The 20,840-nt window shown below is 34.4% G+C and overlaps 1 protein-coding gene across 6 annotated transcripts in view; it reads right to left on the bottom strand.

Moving 5' to 3' along the window:
- Positions 1 to 20,840, bottom strand: part of LYN (LYN proto-oncogene, Src family tyrosine kinase) — a 221,729-nt gene that overhangs the window by 137,371 nt on the left and 63,518 nt on the right. The window lies entirely within an intron of this gene.

Below are 20,840 nucleotides of genomic sequence, written 5' to 3'. Positions count from 1 at the left end.
TGACTTGGCCTGAGGTTGGTGTGAGCATCCCCCTTATTACTTTGTCCTGTTGCTACCCAAGATTACTGATCTCTTGTGAGTAAACTCCTTAAATTAACCTAATTAACCTTAATATAGGTCACCTCTTTATTTGGTATCTCAGTATTCTCTGAGAGATACACCAACCACCCTATAAGTGGCATAATCTGTGCAACATAGATCATCCTCCTTGGATATGGCATAATCGGCAGGATAATCTGACCATATCAATTTTATGTACCCACAGATCTTTACTCTCTAGTACACATTGCTACCTTATTTCTACCTGTTGAATTTCTTTCTTCTATCTCAAGTGCCATCTCTCCTCTCCTTAGTTTTTTCTTACTCTCTCCAGCTAGAGGTAACCCATCTTTCTTCAAATACCTCTTGCCTCTCTGAACTCCATTCATCTAATTCTAACTCAAATTATAACTATTTGCATAAATATCTTATTTCCCTACCTACTTGAGGTCAGAAAGTTTATTTAATGAAAGAGATTAATTGGATTGTTTTTTTTAACATCATGATATGTCCATACCTGCAACTTAATAAATATTTGTTTAATTGAATTAGTTTCCCAGTAAACCTCCCCCTTTCTCCCTTAGCCATTTTGCCTCCTTTGCCACCTTTCCTTATGTTCATCTTTCCCCTCCGTATTTGTTGCTTCTCTAGCCACTGAAAGCAAGAGGGGTTTAGAGACTGCAGAGGAGATAGTAATGGGAATAATCCATGAAACACCTTCCTGTCAATTCTATAATGAAATAATGGAAAATATTTGGTAGCAAGTCACACATTTTTTTCAATTTAGATACAATGTTATAATTTCTTTTAAAGAATTCAAAGGGGGGGGGCATCTGGGTAGCTCAGTGGATTGAGAACCAGGCCTAGAGACTTGAGGTCCTAGGTTCAAATATGGCCTCAGACACTTCCCAGCTGTGTGACCTTGGGCAAGTCACTTCACCCCCATTGCCTAGCCCTTACCACTCTTCTGCCTTGGAGCCAATACACAGTATTGACTCCAAGACAGAAGGTAAGGGTTTAAAAAAAAAGAATTCAAAGAAGAGGGATGAAGAGAAAGACAAAAAGGTATTGGAAGAGAGTGGAGCCAAGATGGAGGAGTAACTAGAGCAGCAGCTCCATTTCACCACAAAAATCCTCTCTGACCAAGATTAAAATGTGACCACAAAATGAATACAGGAGTGAAAGAACCAACAAGTGACAGAGTAAAACAAATTCAAGAAAAGAAAAACTTAAAATGTACGCAGAGACCATCTGGCCAACTAAAGTGAGAAGGGAGCAGAGCTAACAAGAAGCTATAGCAGAGTGAAGAACAAGCCAAGAGCAAACCACAACCCCAACCCCCCCCCCCCATATTTGCTGTCACAAGTTACAAACTTAAACCCTAGATAACAGTCAGACCCTAAGATCCTGATCAAGTTCAGACTGAGATGAAAACTTTACACCCAAGTATGAAGAAAGTCTTTAAGCTACTAGAATCTCAAGGGTCAATTGAATCATCAGGGGGAGGGGACTCTTAGAGCTCTCAGCCCTCAGATCATCTGGTAAACTAGTAACAACCCAGAAAATAAGCTGAAAATAACATCAAGGAAGGACTGAAGTTTAAGAAGGTACCCCAACTTGCCAGAAAAGAGCCTACCTATAATTAGGAAAAATGAGTAAACAACCAAAAAAGCACCTAACTAAAGAATTTTTATGGAGACAAAGAAGGGGACAGAGAAATCAAAGGAAACACATGCAAAATCAAAAAGAAAAAGATGGATTGGACACAGAGTCTGGAAGAGCTCAAAAAAGACTCCAACAACCAATCAAGAGAGGCAGAGGAAAAGTGGGGAAGAGAAATGAAAGTGATTCAAGAAGAAAGGAAAGTGATGCAAGAAGAAATGGGCCAAATTAAAAAGGAGAACCAAAAACTGACAGAGAAAAACCAGGCCTTGAAAATCAGAAGTGACCATCTAGAAACTAATGATTTTCTGAGAAATCAAGAAACAATAAAGCAGAATCAAACAAATGAAAAAAACAAACAAAGGAAAATGTGAAATATCTTATTGAAAAAACAACTGACCTAGAATATAGATCTAGGAGAGATAATTTTTGGACCACCTGAAAATCATGATGAAGAAAAATCCTTGGACACCATATTATAAGAAATTATCAAAGATAACTGCCCAGAGATCCTTGAACAAGAAAATAAAATTGAAATTGAAAGAATTCACAGATCACCTCCAGAAAGAAATCCTCAATTGACAACTTCCCGTAATGTAATAGCTAAATTCAAGAGCCACCAAATCAAAGAAAAAATACTTCAAATAGCCAGAAAGTAATCATTCAAATACCATGGAGCCATAATCATGATCACACAGGACCTAGCAACTTCTACATTAAAGGATCAAAAGGCATGGAATATGATATTCAGAAAGGCAAAATATTTTGGTTTAAAATTCAGAGTCACTTACTCAGCAAAACTGATTATATTTGGGGAGGGGTCATTCAATATGATAGAAGATTTCTAAGTATTCCTGAGAAATAAACCAGAGTCAAACAAAAAATTTGAAGGCCAAATATGAAACACAAGAGAAGCCCAAAAAAGTAAATAAGAGAAAATTCAAGGGACTCATTAAGATAAAAATATTTATATGTTTTCATGGAAAGAGGTTTTCTGTAATGCTCAAAAATTACTCTTAGTAGTAGAGAAGATAGAAGGAATTTACTCAGAAAGAGCGTGGAAGATTAAGCTGATTATGATGATATGATTTATATGATATGTATATATAAATGTGATGATATGTAACAAAATATATATATGATATGGTATATATGCATATGAATGATATAAAAATCAATCAAGGGCTGAGAGGCTTGCAATGAGAGAAAAGGGAAGGAAGAGATAGAATGGGGTAAATTATATAACATAAAGAGGAAGGAAAAATCAGTACAGAGAAGGGAGAATAATGGTAGTGATAGGCTACACTTAAATTTTACTCTAATTTTAACTGGCAAAGAGAGGGAAAACCAAGTATACTCAGTAAGATATAGAATTCTATCACCCTAAAGAGAAGTAAAAGGGGGACAAGACAAGGGAAGTGGGGGTATTTGAAGGGAAGGAGAAGTGGGGGGTGACAAAAAAACAAAATATTGGTGAGGAGGAACAGAGTGAAAGGGAATAGAACAGGATCTAAAGGGGATAATACTATGGAGGGCAATACACAGTTAATAATCATAATTCACCCATTAAATGGAAGCAGATAGAAGAATGGATTAAAAAACAGAATCCTACTACAAGCTGTTTACAAGAAATACATTTGAGGCAGGGTGACACACACAGATTCAAGGTAAAAGGCTGGAGCAGAATTTATTATGCATCATCTAAAGTAAAAAAAGCAGGAGTAGCAATCATGATACCAGAAAAACCCAAAGTAGAAATTGATCTGATTAAAAGAGAAAAGGATGGAAATTACATTTTGCTAAAAGGTACTATAAACAATGAAGTAATATCATTACTAAACATTTGTGCAGCAAATGTTATAGCATCTAGATTTCTAAAGGAAAAATTAAAGGAGTTCAAGGAGGAAATTAATAGTAAGACTATTCTTATTGGGGGATCTCAACTTTCCCTTTCAGAACTAGATAAATTGAATCAAAAAATAAATAAGGAAGAAGTAAGGGAAGTAAAGGAAAATGCTAAAAAAATTAGATTTAATATCTGGAGAAAACTGAACAGGGATAAAAAAAGAATATACCTTCTTCTCAGAAGTACATATACAAAGATCAACCATGTACTAGGACCTAGAAATATTGCAAACAAATGCAGAAAAGCAGAAATAAATGCCACTTCTTCAGATCATAATTCAGTAAAAATTATAATTAACAAGAGTCCATGGAAAGGTAAATTTAAAGTTAATTGGGAATTAAATAATCTAATTCTTCAAAACAGGTGGGTCAAAGAAGAAATTATAGAAACAATTGCAGACTTAATTAAAGAGAATGATAATGAGGAGCTATCATATCAAAATGTATGGGATACAGCCAAAGCAGTAATCAGGGGGAAATTTATATCCCTGAGTTTCCAACAAAATCAAAATAGAGAGGACAGAGATCAATGAACTGGACTTGCAACTTAAAAAAATTAGAAAAAGAACAAATTTAAAATCCTCAGATGAAAACTAAATTGGAAATCCTAAAAATTAAAGGAGAAATTAATCAAATTGAAAATAAAAGAACTATTGAACAAACAAATAAGACTAGGGGCTGATACTTTGGCAAAAACAAATAAAATAGACAAAGTATTGGTTAATCTAACAAAAATAGAGAAAGAAGAGAATTAAATTAACAGTGTCAAAATTGAAAAGAGTGATTTCATTTCTAATGAAGAAGAAATTAGGGTAATTATCCAGAACTATTTTGTTCAATTATAGGGCAATAAACATGACAATCTAGGTGAAATGTATGAATATTTACAAAAATATAAACTGCTTAGATTGAGAAAAGAGGAAAAAGAACACTTAAATAATACCATCTCAGAAAAAGAAATTGAACAAGCCATGAAGGAACTTCCTAAGAAAAATCCCCAGGGCCAAATGAATTCACAAGTGAATGCTATCAAACAGTGAAAGAAAAACTAATCCCAATACTATACAAACTATTTGACAAAATAAGCAAAGAAGGAGTTTTACCAAATTCCTTTTATGACTCAAATATGGTACTGATTCCAGAGCCAGGCAGACCAAAAACAGAGAAAGAAAACAACAGACCAATCTCCTTAATGAACATAGATGCAAAAATCTTAAATAGAATACTAGCAAAAAGACTCCAGCAAGTGATCATGAGGATTATTCACTATGATCAAGTAGGATTTATACCAGGAAAGCAAGGATGGTTTAATATTAGGAAAACCATCCATATAATTGACCATATCAACAAGCAAACCAACAAAAATCACATGATTATCTCAATAGATACAGAAAATAGCCTTTGACAAAATCTAACACTCATTCCTATTGAAAACACCAGAAAGTATAGGAATATATGGGCCTTTCCTAAAAATAATAAACAGTATATATATTTTTTAATTTTATAATATTTTATTTGATCATTTCCATGCATTATTCATTAAAGACAAAGATTATTTTCTTTTCCTCCCCCCAAACCCCCATAGCCGACGCATGATTCCACTGGGTATTGCATGTGTTCTTGATTCGAACCCATTGCCATGTTGTTAATATTTGCGTTTGAGTGTTCAAATAAAGAGTATATATTTAAAACCATCAGCAAGTAACATCTGCAATGGGGATAAGTTAGAAGCCTTCCCAATAAGATCAGGAGTGAGGCAGGGATGCCCATTATCACCTCTATTATTAAACATTATACTAGAAAGGCTAGCAGTAGCTATTAGAGAAGAAAAAGAAATTGTAGGGATTAAAGTAGGCAATGAGGAGACTAAACTATCACTCTTTGCAGATGATATGATGGTCTATTTAAAGAATCCTAGAGAATCAACTAAAAAACTGGTGGAAATAATCAACATCTTTAGCAAAGCTGTAGGATACAAAATAAACTCAAATAAATCATAAGCATTTCTATACATTTCCAACACAACTCAGCAGCAAAAGTTAGAAAGAGAAATTCCAATTACAATCACCCTAGATAATATAAAATGTTTAGGATTCTATCTGCCAAGATAAACACAGGAATTATATGAAAACAACTACAAAACACTTTCCACACTTGGAAAAACATTAATTGCTCACAGGTAGGACAAGCTAATATAATAAAAATGACAATGCTACTCAAATTAATCTATCTATTCAGTGCCATACCTATCAAACTACTAAAAAACTTTTTTTATAGAATTAGAAAAAATTATAACAAAGTTCATCTGGAAGAAATTAAGATCAAGAATATTAAGGGAAATAATGGGGAAAAAGTGAAGGATGTGGGCCTAGCAGTACCAGATTTTAAACTGTGCTATAAAGCAGTGGTCATTAAAACAATGTGGTACTTGTTAAGTGACAGAAAGGTGAATCAATGGAATAGACTAGGGGTAAATGACCTCAGCAAGCTAGTGTTTGATAAATCCAAAGACCCCAGCTTTTGGGGCAAGAACTCACTATTTGACAAAAACTGCTGGGGAAATTGAAAAACAGTATGGGAAAAATTAGAGTTAGATCAACATTTTACATCCTAAACCAAGATAAATTCAAAATGAGTAAATGACTTAAATATAAAGAGTGAAGTCATAAATTAGGTGAACATAGAATAGTATATATATAGAATAGAATAGAAAGGAAGAAATCTAAGACCAAGCAAGAGATAGAGAACATTACAAAATGTAAAATGAATGACTTTGATTATATCAAATTAAAAAGGTTTTGTACAAACAAAACCAATACAAGCAAAATTAGAAGGAAAGCAACAAACTGGGAGAATATTTTTATAGCAAAACTCTGACAAAAGTTTAATTTCCCAAATATATAAGATCTAAGGCAAATTTACAAAAAATCAAGCCACTCCCCCAAATGACAAATGATCAAGGGACATGAATAGGCAGTTTTCACACAATGAAATCAAAACTATTAATAAGCACATGAAAAAGTATCCTAAATCCATCCTGATTATAGAAATGCAAATTAAAACAACTCTGAGGTACCACCTTACACTTAGAAGACTGAACAGTATGGTAGCAAAGAAACGTGATAAATGTTGGAGGAGATGTGGCAAAATTGGGACACTAATACACTGCTGGTAGAGTCGTAAATTGATCCAACCATTCTGGAGGGCAATTTGGGACTATTCCCAAAGGGCTTTAAAAGAATGTCTATCCTTTGATCCAGCCATACCACTGTTGGGTTTGTACCCCAAAGAGATAATAAGGGAAAATACTTGAACAAAAATATTTATAGTCACACTCCTTGTGGTAGCAAAAAATTAAAAAATGAGAGTGTCCATTGATTGGGGAATGACTGAATAAATTGTGGCATCTGATGATGGTGGAATTATTTTGCTGAAAGGAATAATGACCTGGAAAAATTCCATGTGAACTGGAAAGACCTACAAGAATTGATGCAGAGCAAAATGAACAGAACCAGGAAAACATTGTACATAGAGACTGATATACTATAGTACAATCTAATGTAATGGATTTTTCTACTAGCAGCAATGCAATGACCCACAACCATACAGAGGAACTTATGAGAAAGAACACTATCCACATCCAGAGAAAGAACTGTGGGAAAAGAAACACAGAAGAAAAACATATGATCAATCATGTAGTTGGATATGGATATGATTAGCATTTTGATTATAAAAGAGCACTCTACTACAAGTATGAATAACATGGGAATGGTTTTTGAAACAATAATACATGTATAATCCAGAAGAACTGCTTGTCAGCTCTGGGAGGAAGGAGGAAAGAGCAGGAGTTTGGGGGAGGGGGGCCAGGAATCATGAATCATGTAACCATGGAAAAATATTCTAAATTTAAAAAGGGGGAAAAAAGATGTTGGATAGGACAGTAATAATAGGCTTATCCAGAGGACAAAATATGTTCCCAAAAGGTCATAGTGGTAATTCTTCCCCCCAAAAAAGAAATATATACCCAGACTTCTCTAAAGGAGAAAACTTCATTGTCAAGCTTTATGGTTTAAAGTAAAAATTTGGGAAGCTGAAATTTTAGGTTCACTATTCCCATTTACAGTTAACTAACATAAGGACACAATCACCTGTTTCATAGCATTACAGATATGAGAAATGGTCCTCTATCAAGTAAGCATTATTTAATAAATGAATAAATTAATATATGCTAAGAATTTATCATAGATCAGAAATCAATCCTATCAAACAAAGATTTAACTACATAAGAATGAAAATTTCCATACCAAAACTACAAGAGCTATTTTTTCAATAAAAGACAAAGTTATATGTTATGTTTTGGATTTGAGTTTAACTTTTTTGGTAATTTTTACATATCGGGTTTTCTTGGAAAAGAGATTAAGGATTAGGCATTTGCTTTAGACAAAAATTCAGTGTTTGTATATATATATATATATATATATATATCTCCTAAAGTGACTAACTCAACCAAGATGCTTAAAATAGAGTTGTGGTTTATAACAGTTTCTTGGGAAATATATCTACTGTGAAGAGTAAGGATTTATTTTGTATTATTTGTCTTGCAATGTTTTGCTTTGACTCAACATCAAAAGCCTTTTGTGGGTACCTGTTGTACCAGACAGGAAAGGGTTTTCATTGTTTTGGGTTTACCTTGTACCTGATCTCAAAAGGAACTAGCTGATAGAACATTAGACTTGGAGTCAGACAATGTTTTTCAATTCCGAGGCTGGACTTGGAGTTGCTTGATTTCAAATTTAAGAATCAGATGTTTACTAGCCATGTGACTCTGGGCAAATCACAGCTGTATCCAGTTGTGTGACCCTAAACAAATCCATTAAAATGAAGACAATAGCGTAGTTACTCCTAACTACTACAACCACTACTATTAATATAGCACCTACTTTAAAGTTGTTTTGAGAAGCAAATATATAATATGTACTTACAGTACACAATAATTATATAATATAGAGATGGCACAGTATATAGAGCACTGGACTTGGAATCATGAAACTTGATTTCAAATCTAGTCTCAGAAACTTAATAGCTGTGTGAGTGAGTAATTCACAACCTTTGCCTATTACAATTTCTTCATCTGTAAATGGGCACCTACCTCTCAGAGTTGTAAAGATAAAATAAGATGATATTTGTAAAGCACTTTATGAACTATAAAATGCTATGTAAATGCTAGCTATTTTGTTATTAGAATATAAAAACATATGTAAAGCACTTTGCAAATGCTAAAGTGCTACATAAAGGATAACTTGCATCTATATAACCCTCTAAAAACAAGAGACACATACAATCATTTGAAAGTTTATAGAATAGTTTGATAATGAACTTTATTGTCAAGACCGCACTCCTCTGATGTAAACATGACTTGTCCATCGTCACACCAACTCATTAGTATCAGAAGTGGTATTTAAATCTAGATTTATACTGACTCTAGGATCAGCACTCCTAGATTTGATCTAGAATTGATGCCAGAAAACATACCTTTGAAGTAATCTAATGCCAGCCTTCTCATTTTATAGATTAGGAACTTGATGCTCAGAGATGTGAAGTGGTTTGCCCAGATTACTCATTATCAACATTTGAATTCAAATCCTTTGACTCCAAATCTTGCAATCTTTCAAATGTATCATGCTGCCTTTTTCTTCCTACTATACAGTGTTGCTTCTTAAATAGATAGAGGCAGAAAAGTTTTTGAGTAATCACTTCCCCCATTTTTTCCCTTGCCAAGAGTTGGTAAGAAGAAATGAGAAAATATCAATGCCAGGACTGTAAGAAAAGTGGCATTCTACTGGTAATAACTCAGGTTACCCTTCTGAGGCCCAAAGAGTAGGAGGAAGTGTTACTTCCTCTGATACTTGAGAACCTCTTCTTCCTTCTCAAGCTTTGCTTCTACATTGAGCAACAGTTTCCTCCATGGAAAGGAGAAGTGACCTAATTAATCTCCCTTTTACTCTCCCCTGTCCAGAGTGGAATTGACCATCATTTATAGGAATAGTGAAGTAATAGAGAGATGTACCAACAACCTGCTCAGAAGCCTAAACAACCAAATAAATCATCCCGGTGCCCTGTTGTCCATAAAGTGCTTTGCAAATTTTATAGTGCAATATATAGCCAATGACATATATATGCATATATATGTACATATATATTAGTTTAAATATTTTGTATGTGGCAGTTATTATTAATGTGAGCATATAATACAACTATCTCCCAATTTGATAAGAAAGAAATGGAGAAGAGGAGAGAGTGAGAGAAAAAGGAAAGGAGATGGGAAGGAAGGAAAGAAGGAAGAAATAATGAGAAAGAAAGAAAGGAAGGAAGGAAGGAAGAAAGAAAGAAAGCTCTAACACTAGACCCATGTGAGGAAATTCACAGCTACTGCTTTGTACCTGATCCCGCCCAAAAAGAGGAAGAGAAAAAAGGAGAGATTTAAAAAGAAAGGTTTACAAAATATACATTGGGATTACAAGAGAGATTCACAGACCCTACAAAAAACAGCCAGAAGCATTCCCATATGGAGATCTGAACTGCAAGAAAAATGAATCAGAACAAGACTCTTTCCTAGTGCTTTCAGAATCCAATCAAGTGACTCTAATTCCATAATTTGGAGACCTACATCCACCTAATTCTGGAATATAACTTTTAGATGTCCTAATAATTCTCTCCACATCCTTGACTTTTTCATTCAACTTCCTTTTTCCAGTTCTTCACTTATACAGAAACTTGACCCTTTTCTTAATCTCTATACTCTTTTCCTAGGTAATTCCACCCCTGGCTTTGACTATGACCCTTATGTTATAAGCTCTGAATTTTACAGTTCCAGTACTGATCTATCTTCGACATTACAAAAATAGTTCTTCATCTACCTACAAAATATTACCTGGATATAGGATTCAGATTCAATATGTTCAAAAACCTATCTTTCCCTGAAACCAATTCCTTTTGATTTCACCATTTCAGTGACCACCACCATCCATTCTGCCTACAATGTATATTACCTGGGTATTTGATTCTTCCCTTTTCCTTCCCTTTCAAATCTGAACAGAACAGTTACTGTGTCCTGTCAATTCTACTTCCTCATCATTCCTACATATCTCTTCTATTCCTGCCACCCCTACTCTTACACAAATATCATGACCATAAGCTTGGGCTATTGCCAATCTCTAACCCCCTCCCCCATTTGTCCTTCATACTGATGCCAGAATATTTGTTCTTATGCATAGACTTAGTTTTGCTGCTTTGCAATTTTTTCCCAAATAAAATTCAAACTCGTTTGTCTGGCATTCAAGGTCCCCTACAATCTTATACCATTCTAGTTTATCAGCCTTCTCATATTCATCTCTTCTAAACTCTATGATTAAAAAAAAACTAGACTACTTACATACCAGATAAAATTCCATTTCCATATGTTTGACACTATTCTCTATAACTCAGTCCTCTCTATCCTGTTCTTCACGTGTTTAATTCCTAATCATCCCTTAAATAATAATAAAGTGCCTGACTCCATGAATTCTAGATTTCTCACTCCTCAGACCTCAAATACCTCTATTTTACAACTCTCTAACATATTTACCATGTGTATTCTAGTTATCAGAGTTCACCTTTTATCCAATTCCTTAGACCTCACATTAACCCTGGTTTATAACTCTCTAACATACTTATTACATAATATAGTGCATTCTAGTTATCTGTGTTCATGCTTTGTGCCACTACTGAATTATAAGGCTAAGTGGGCAAGGTTAGGTATCTTACCTAAACTTTATATCAGATATCTCTAACATAGCATGCTACATAAAAAGGGTACTTATTGTTTTGGGATGAATGAACAAACTTTTAGCACTATAAGTATTCGGTGACTACACTATAAAAAAATAATGATATGGGACAGCTAGATGGCTCAGTGGATTGAGAACCAGGCCTAGAGATTTGAGACCCCTGGTTCAAATCTGGCCTTAGATACTTCCTAGTTGTGTGACCCTGGGCAAGTCACTTAACCCCCATTGTCTAGGTCTTACTGCTCTTCTGTCTTAAAACCAATATATATATATATATCACTGATTCTAAGATGGCAGGCTTAAAAAAAAAAAGAAAGCATGATGTAGAAATATTGTCTCACATTGTGTGTATGTGTTTGGGGTGGGGAGAGCAGGATGTATGTAAAAAGCATTTGATTTTAAGACAGACCTCAGTTCAATCCTGTATGTACTCCTTATTAACTTCTCAGGATTTTATTTTCCCCATTTATAAAATAGTAGGGATCAGGGGAGGAGGCTAGACCAGATGACCTCTGAGGCTTCTTACAGTTTTAAACCTTTGATCCTATAAGCTATAAATTCCTTCCCCAAACTCCCAGTTGGTCTGATTTGGAGGCTGATGGGTTTCTCAAAAGGCAAGTAGAAGAATTCAACTAAAGAAGCAGTAAAAGAGGTTTCATTCATCCACCTACCTCCAGCCCAGAAGTTCTTATCCTAGAGTTCAAGAATTTGATTTTTAAAAACATTTTTATAATGGTATTTCATTAAAACTGGTTTCTTTTGTAAACCTATGTCTTTCATTTTATGTTTTTACAAAAATTATCCTCAGAAGGAGTCCATAGAGGACACGAGACCACCTAGGAGTCTATTACAAACACAGAAATGTTAATAATCCCTGGTCTTATAAAATGTAATTAATATGAGATCATTTTTAAATAATAAAGTTTATCACCAAATTATCAGGAAAAGAGTTAGAGTAGCCAAGTGAGCATAGAGTAGAGCTGAGAAGTGATGATCTTTTTCATGTTTCTTAATTGGGTTGTTCTACCTCTCTTTCCTTCCAAAACCAAATTGAAACACTACAACTCTGCTAGCAGAGAAGTATCCATGATGAATATTTCCCTGGGTGAATAAAGAAATTTACTTCCCCACAGCTCTGCTCAGGGAGAGAAAAAGAAGTCTGTTTAGTATAAAACAAGAATGAAGAAAGATCTAGTGAGATAAAAATGGAAGCTCTTGCTGTCTCTTCAGCATTTGCTGGAAAGTGCAATATCTGCTGGTTATCTACTGTCATGAGGTTCTTAACCAAGAATGTTTCACCCAGAATTTCATCATTATTCTTCCAGTTAACTGAAATCAAGACATTCTCAGGGAGGGGCCAAAACTTTAAAAATCTCAAACAAGGAAGTTCAAATTTCTCAAAACCAAAGATTCTCACTCCAGCTTGCATCTTCAGCCTTCTTCTTAGTCCTGCTCCCTTCCCTAGTTTAGATTTATATTTTTAGAAGTTGTGAAAGTGGCATCCAAGATGGTATATTAGAGGTAACTCATGTTAACTCTCAACACTCCCCTTCAAACAACTTTAAAATACACCTCAAATCAAATTCAGGAGCAGTATGCCCAACAAAAGATAAGGATGAGATATTTTTCTGGACTAAGAAAACTTAAGATATACAGCAGAAGAACTTTCTAACACCTGAGTGGAAGACAGCATCAGCAGCTTTGGGAACACTTAGTTCAAAGACAATATCAGGGTTGGACAACTGGTGAGAAGAGATTGCAGAAGATCTTTTGCTGACACTGGTATGGCTAGCACTGAATAGCAACTCTATTGCCCATATGCAGTTAGAGGTTGCAGTACCAGGGTATAGAGGAACACTGGGAGTCAGTCACAAGAGAGCAGAGTCCCTGGTTGTAATTCTAAGATAGAGTACTAACACCTGTTGCTGCAGGGGATCCAGGCCCCTTCCTGGGTAAAGTCCAGAGCACAGACCAGAAAAAAAAGCCCTTATATCTTAGATTCAGAAGAAAAAATAGAAATTGAAAGAATCCACTGAACATCTTCAAAAAGAATACCAAAATGAAGATTCCCGGGAATATTACAGCCAAATTCCAGAGCTCTCAGGGCAAAGAGAAAATGCTTCAAGCAGCCAAAAAGAAATAATTTAAATATTGTGAAGCCAACTAGGTTTATAATCAAGAATAACCTACCCAGAAAAATTTAGTATAATCTTCAAGGAGAAAAATAGATAGTTAATGAAATAGAGGGTTTCTAAGCATTCCTGATGAAAAGACCGGAAATGAATAGAAAACTTGACATTTAAACACAAGACACAAGAAAATCATAAAAAGATAAACACAGAGGAGTATCAGTGCCTCAATAAAGTTAAATTGTTTATATTCCTACATGGGAAAATGATTCATGTAACTCCTAAATGGATTTTATCATTATTAGAACAGTTGAAAGGGGTTTACGTAGACAGAGAACATGGATATGAGTCAATTATATTGGAATGATTTCCAAAAAAAATAGAGGGTGATTCACTGGAAGAAGACCAAAGGGAGAGGTAAAATGGGGAAGTTTATTTCCTCACATAAAAGAGGAGTACAAAGAAAAACCTTTATAATGGGGGAAGGAGCAAATAATGCTAGATTCTAGCAGCTAGAACATCACAGAATGGGTTCAAAAAAGGCCGAATATACATACACACTCAGTTGTTAATAGAAATGTAACTTACTGAAGAGGGAAATAGGGGAGGAAAGGAATAAGAGAAAGGAGGGAGGTGATAAAAAGGAAGATGGATTAAGGGAGACAGTGGTGAGAAGCAAAATAGACTTGAGGGAGGGCAGTATTAAAAAAAAGGAGAGAAGAAATCGGGAAAATGGGATGGAGAGAAATACAAAATGATCATAATAACTGTGACTATAAATGGGATGAGCTCATCCATAAAATAGAAGCAGTTAGCAGAATGGATTAGAAACCTGAATCTAATATGCTGTATAAGAGACACATTTGAAACAGAAAGACATGCAAAAAGTTAAAAGAAAGGGTTAGAGCAAAAGCTAGTATGACTCAGCTAAAGTAAAATAGATAGGTATTGGCAATCATGATCTCAGACAAAGCAAAATTAAAAAGAGATCTTATTAAAAGGGAAAATCAGGGAAACTATTTTTCTAAAAGGTACCATAGACAATGAAATAATTTTAAGAACTTGTATAGTAAGTTTTTCTGATGAAGGCTTCACTTCTCAAATATATGCTGAGTATAGAACTAAGTCAAATATGGAAAAACAAGGGTCAATCCCCAATTGATAAATGATTGAAAGGAATAGGCACTTTTCAGAAGAAACCAAAATTATCTATAGCCATGTGAAAAAAAAGTTATAATTCACTATTGATTAGAGAAAGGCAAATTAAAACAATTCTGAGGTATCATCTCACATCTATCAGAAATGACAAATGCTGGAGGGGATGAGGGTGGGGGGAAAGGTACATTAATGAACTATCAGAGTAGTGAAATGGTTCAATCGTTCTGGAGGGCAATCTAGAGCTACATAGCCCCAAAGGTCTATAAAATTGTGCATACTTTCTGAACCAGCAATACTACTTGGTCTGTATCCCAAAGAGATCAAAGGAAAAGGAATAGCACCTATTTGAACAAAAATATCTATAGTAGGTTTTTCTGTCATGGCAAAGAATTGAAAATTGGGATGCTCACCAGTTAGAGAAAGGTTGAATAAGTTGTGGCATTTGATTGTGGAGTACTATTGTACAGAGGGGAATGACAAAGGGAATGGTTTTAGACAAACATGACAAGAGGTATATAAACAGATGAAAAATGGGAAAAAAAGAAAAAGCAGGAGATCATTGTGCCCAGCAATACCAATGTTGTACTGATGATCAATTGTGAGATTTAGCTTCTCTAAATAATCTAAGCAAATTTGAAATTGAAAAAAAATGCTGTTTGCCTCCAGATAGAAAACTGATTAACTCAAAGTACAAACTGAAATGCAATTTTACTCACTTTATTTTTTCTTGGTTTTATTTTTTGAAATGTAGCTTATATAGAACTATTTTTGAATGTTGTCACATATATAATTTTCTTCATATTGCCTACCTTCTCAATGGGTAGGGAAATGGGTAGGAAGTAGACTTAGAACTCTAAATTTTAAAAGAATGTTAAAAACAAATAAATAAAAAATTTAGAAAAAAAGAAGTTGTGAAAGAGAAAGGTGAAAAAACACTTAGAAAGTACCATCACTTAAATGTCAGAAAATACAGAAACTGTATGTTTAAGTCCCATAAAATTGCCAAATTTTTCAATATTAGTGACATTCAAAAGAGACTCTTTATATGTTTTCTTCCATGTTCTTCTATTAATTTCACTAAATTTTACCATTTTCAGAATCACTAATACCTCTAATTCTCCTCCACTTAATCTATGGGTCATTGTTGCTCTTCCTGGACACCATATTCTCCAGAATGATGGAAAATTAGGTCCCACAAGAAGGGACTACTTTTGGGGCACATCAGGCAAAATAGTAGATGTTGCAAATGACACAAAAGACCCTCAAAGAGATGGGGAGATCAAAACAAAGATGTTTGCATTGAGTAGTATTTAGGGACACCAAATGCTACAACTCAAACAATACTCTATACTAAAGGTTCTTAAATTTTTATGTCATGAACTCCTTTGGTAGTCTGGTTAAACCCATGGATTTCTTCTCCCCAAAATAAAATATGTAGGATTACATAAAAAGTCAATTAATTTTTACTATATTGTTGAAATAATTTTTAAAATAGCTTCACAGTCCTCAGGTTAAAAATAGCAGCTCTAGACTAAGTAAATTCAGAAATAAAGGGCAGTTCATTAGGAAGGGAAAGCACCTGAGTATGTTGAACATGAGTTTAGTGTTTTTTTTATTGAAGATTTTTATTTAATTAATTAATTTAGAATATTTTTCCACAGTTACATGATTAATGTTCCTTCCTTCCCCTTCTTCCCCCTTCTCCCCCAGCTAACATGCAATTCCACTGGATGTTACTTGTGTCATTGATCAAGACCTATTTCCATATTATTGATAATTGCACTAGGGTGATCATTTAGAGTCTACATCCCCCGTCATATCCCCATCAACCCATTTGATCAAGCAAGAGTTTAGTATTTTTCGGATTGAGTCTTCTCAACTTTATCATGCTCCCTATTAATCAATTTCTCCTTTCAACCTCATCGTATTAACTTGCCCATCTTATCCTTCTTTTCATCATCTTTCCTTTAAATCAAGCTTAGACAGATGAAGTCCAGTTTAAAAGACTCCTCATTTTGGAAACATGTATAATCAGGGGAAGATGTTATTACTATATTCCCCTTACATGGAAATGTGATAAATGATGTTTGAATTCATTAAACTCTGTACTTTTTTTTTCTACTAAAGATTGACGAATCTTTGCTAGGACCTTAGGCAAGGAAATCATTGCCTTAATTACTAATTTTTTCAGAAATATACATATATGTGTGTGAATGTTACATGTGATATAACATGTTAAACATAATCTATCAGCATAATATATATATTTATATATATTATATGAGGCGACTCAGCCTCCATTTCCAATTCTGCTATGATTCCCTGAGGAACTTGAAATTTAAAGTTAGATAAGACTTTAGAAATCAATTAGCCCAACCTTATAATTTTATTAATGGAAACCAAAGTTCAATATAACAAAGCATGATATAAATTTGTTGTTTAGTTGTTTTATTTTGAATAACTTTTTGTGACTCCATATGGAGTTTTCTTGGCAAAGATACTGGAGTGGTTTGCCATTTCCTTCTTCAGTTCATTTTTACAAATGAGGAACTGAGGCAAGCAGGGTTAAGTGACTTCTCCAAGGTTACATAGCTAGTAAATTTCTGAGGCCAGATTTGAACCCAGGAAGATGAGTCTTCCTGACTCCCAGTTTGGTACTATATCTACTGTACTACCAGCTGCCCATACTGCAACTTAGGATTTATAAAATATTTTAAAACATTATCTCATTTTTTTCTTAAAAAACTCTAGAGGAAAGTGCTATTATTATTATTACCTTTATTTTCCATATAAAGAAACTGGGGTTGAGAGACATCATATGTCTTGCAGATGATCATACAGATTCATAAGTTTCTAAGATGGGATTAGAACTCAAGCTGTCCAAATTCCAGGTCCATAGCTTTATCCATGGTACTACAGTATGCTTACTGAATGCCTTCTCTGTCCCCAATGGCAAGATGTAATGAAAAAGACACAAGATCAGTAGTCCAAAGACCTAGGTTAAGTCATGTGACCTTGGGTTATTCTGTTCACCACTGAGACTCAATTTCTTCTCATGAAAATGTCAAAAATAATATCTACCTATCTTATAAGTTTTTCAGAGGATCAAACTAGAATAAAAGTGAAAACCCTCTGAAAAAGAGTAAAGCATAAAATAACTCTAATATATGCTTACTATTAAGAATCCAGTGGAAGATACAAAAGCAGTTCCAGATACATAGCCTCTATTACTGAGAAATTTTTTTGTCTGATTTAAATCTTACCTTTGATTAATATTGTTATCTCATCCCTGATGAATATTGGAAGAAAATATCCTAATGTTAATGGTGTACATATGTGGACAAAATTATTCACCTTTAAATTCAGGAAATTTTTAAGTAGTAGTGTGCATATCAGTATTTTTCCATCATGACACATGTATAAGGGTAAGGACTGGACCTTTGATGATTCCATTGGTATCCAAAACTTCTTGATGAAGAAACACCTTCAACAGGGCAGGTTAACACACTTTCTTTACAACTTATACTCAGAGTGGTCTAGACTCTGGAGTAGTTAAGTGAGTGACACATAGCACTCACTTAACACGCTATAACCAGTATGTGGTTGGTATAGAACAGACTTAAACCCAGCTCTTCCTGGCTCCACTCAACCCTGTGTGGTAAAAACTATTATTATGCCCATTGATTGATCCTCACTCAACCCTGTGTGGTAGAAACTATTATTATGCCCATTATACAGATGAAGAATGACTTGCCTATATTACACAGCTAATAAGTGTCCATGACAGAATTTGAATTCTGTTCTTCCTGACTCCAAGTCCCATCCAATGTACTGCCTAGCTGTCTATATAGATGCTATATATTTCTATTTCAATTAATTTTAGATAAACATAACTTTTCATTAAAAGTATTTCAAATTATAAGGTTTTTAACATCTTAATAGCTTGAATAACTTCAAACCATTAAAATTCTGAAAAATTCCTTTCTTGATACAAATGTTAAATAATATAAACATAATTATTTGTTTACTGGTCTGAACTATTTTTCCATCCAAAGAATTAATTAAAAGAAAAAGAGACTTGCTTTTGGAGTCTTTCCACATATATTTAAAACACAAAGACCAAACCTGATTAAGTGACAAAAAGTCAACTATTAGCATTTAGGGTCATGCTTCCCCAGGATAGAAAAAACATTTTTGAATAGATTATTGATAATTGAGAGTTTATCAAATTAAACCAAGACCTTTCTAAACCATGATGTAACTAAAATGGTCAATGGAGGAAAGGAGAGTCATTCATTACAATTGTTACTAATCATTAAACCAAAGATTTAGCTAATCTTTTAAGGTTGACAAAGTATTTTACATGCATTATCATGTTTGAACTTTGCCATAACCCTATGGGCTAGGTACACTTAATATGATAATTTTACAGATGAAGAAAAGAGTCATAAAAAGGTTGTGACACTACTAGGGTCATAAAACTAGTAAGTGTCTGAGAAGGGATCAGAATGAAAGTCTTCCTGAATTTATCTACTATATGGTGATGTTTATTTAAGTAGAGAAAAAAGACATACCAACCCAAAAAGTATTTAGTTTTCATTCTCCCTACATATCACTCTTCTCATTTAATAACATTCTTAGTATAGTGATCACTGATGTTTTATTACCATATACATTATAAAGAGTTAAAGTTCCCAAGTCTTAGAGAATTCATAAAGAGGCTTATTTGATTAGAAATTTCTTCATTTAATATTGAGAATCTCATCTAGGTCCAAAAGATCACCAAAATTTTTTTTATTAACTTGAATTTTCTTTCTTCTTCTTCTTCTTCTTCTTCTTCTTCTTCTTCTTCTTCTTCTTCTTCTTCTTCTTCTTCTTCTTCTTCTTCTTCTTCTTTAAGATGCTGATGCCACACGTGGAAAAATCTTAATCTTTTTTGTTTCTAACATCTTTTCTTGACCTTTTTTTTTTACTTTTACTTTTTTAAATCTCCTTTGACCCTCCAAATGTTCCTCTTTTCTCCTACACTTACGTATTTTTCAGGCCCAGACATTGTCTTTGGACTCCAAACAGTGACAGAAACTCTAGAGCTTTTTTAATTTATTATTATTTATTGTTAGGGGAATGTCTTATTTTATAGAGATGAGATTATACATTTCGGAGACTCCCGTTCTTACACAGTGAAGACAGTATGTCTATATCTGTGCAGCATAAGTTTGTCAGACTAAATATTGGGTAAGAAACCAACAAATTGAGAAAAAATCCTACCAGCCTAATATTTTGGAAATAAAGCAATTCGACTGAATTTGGATGCAATTTGGATCCTTAAAATATCTCCCTCTTTCTCTGCAGAGTGGTTCAACAAACTTAAAAATCAAGTCAAAAAGTTCAAATGCATTAACTGAACTCTGGAAAAAGCTAAAGCAAACGAGATCATGCAGGAAAAGTTGGGACTGCAGCTACACCCTTCCCCCAGTGTAAAGGAAAAGCAAACCTCTGTAAGTCTCAAAATAACTCTCACTTCCTTACTAAAGGGCTGGACAGCTTATCAGATGTCTCCTCAAGCCATGTCCCCCAATAACGGTAGGACCAGAATCCCTGAAGACATTCAACACAAAACTCAGCTTCCTCTTTAGCCAGAAACGCTTTTTTTTTTTTTTTAAAGGCGACATTAGGTTTACGCTTGGTGTCGGTTCACAGATAGAGCAAATCTTATTCAGCTGATTTGGAAGTAAAATCCTAGCTCAGTCACTCGCTACCTGTGTGGCCATCCCTTTTCTGGGCCTCAGAATCTTCATCTAGAAAAGAAGATTGCTTCTAACTCTAATCGCTAACCCTCTCCCAGAGAAGAGAACTGATTGTATTTCGAAATCTGAAAATTCCCTCCACATACCTCTACCCCTTGATCGTTGCGGTCCCGCACAGGAAAAGAGAAGGTAACTTCACCCTACCTCCTGGGAAGGCGCACTAGCGGCGGAGAAAGCCCAGCAATCTTTTCTACCTGCTGGAAGGACATCCCACAACATCCACTCCCACTCTCCGAAACCCAGCACACACTGTTAGAGGGAACAGCTTTCAAGGAAATCCAACTATCCCAACTCCCCAAGTCAAACCAAAACAA

This window comes from Monodelphis domestica, chromosome 3, assembly GCF_027887165.1.
Source record: "Monodelphis domestica isolate mMonDom1 chromosome 3, mMonDom1.pri, whole genome shotgun sequence".
NCBI classification, from domain to species: Eukaryota; Metazoa; Chordata; class Mammalia; order Didelphimorphia; family Didelphidae; genus Monodelphis; species Monodelphis domestica.
Note: the sequence above shows the minus strand (reverse complement) of the source record. Positions and strands in the feature narration are given on the sequence as shown.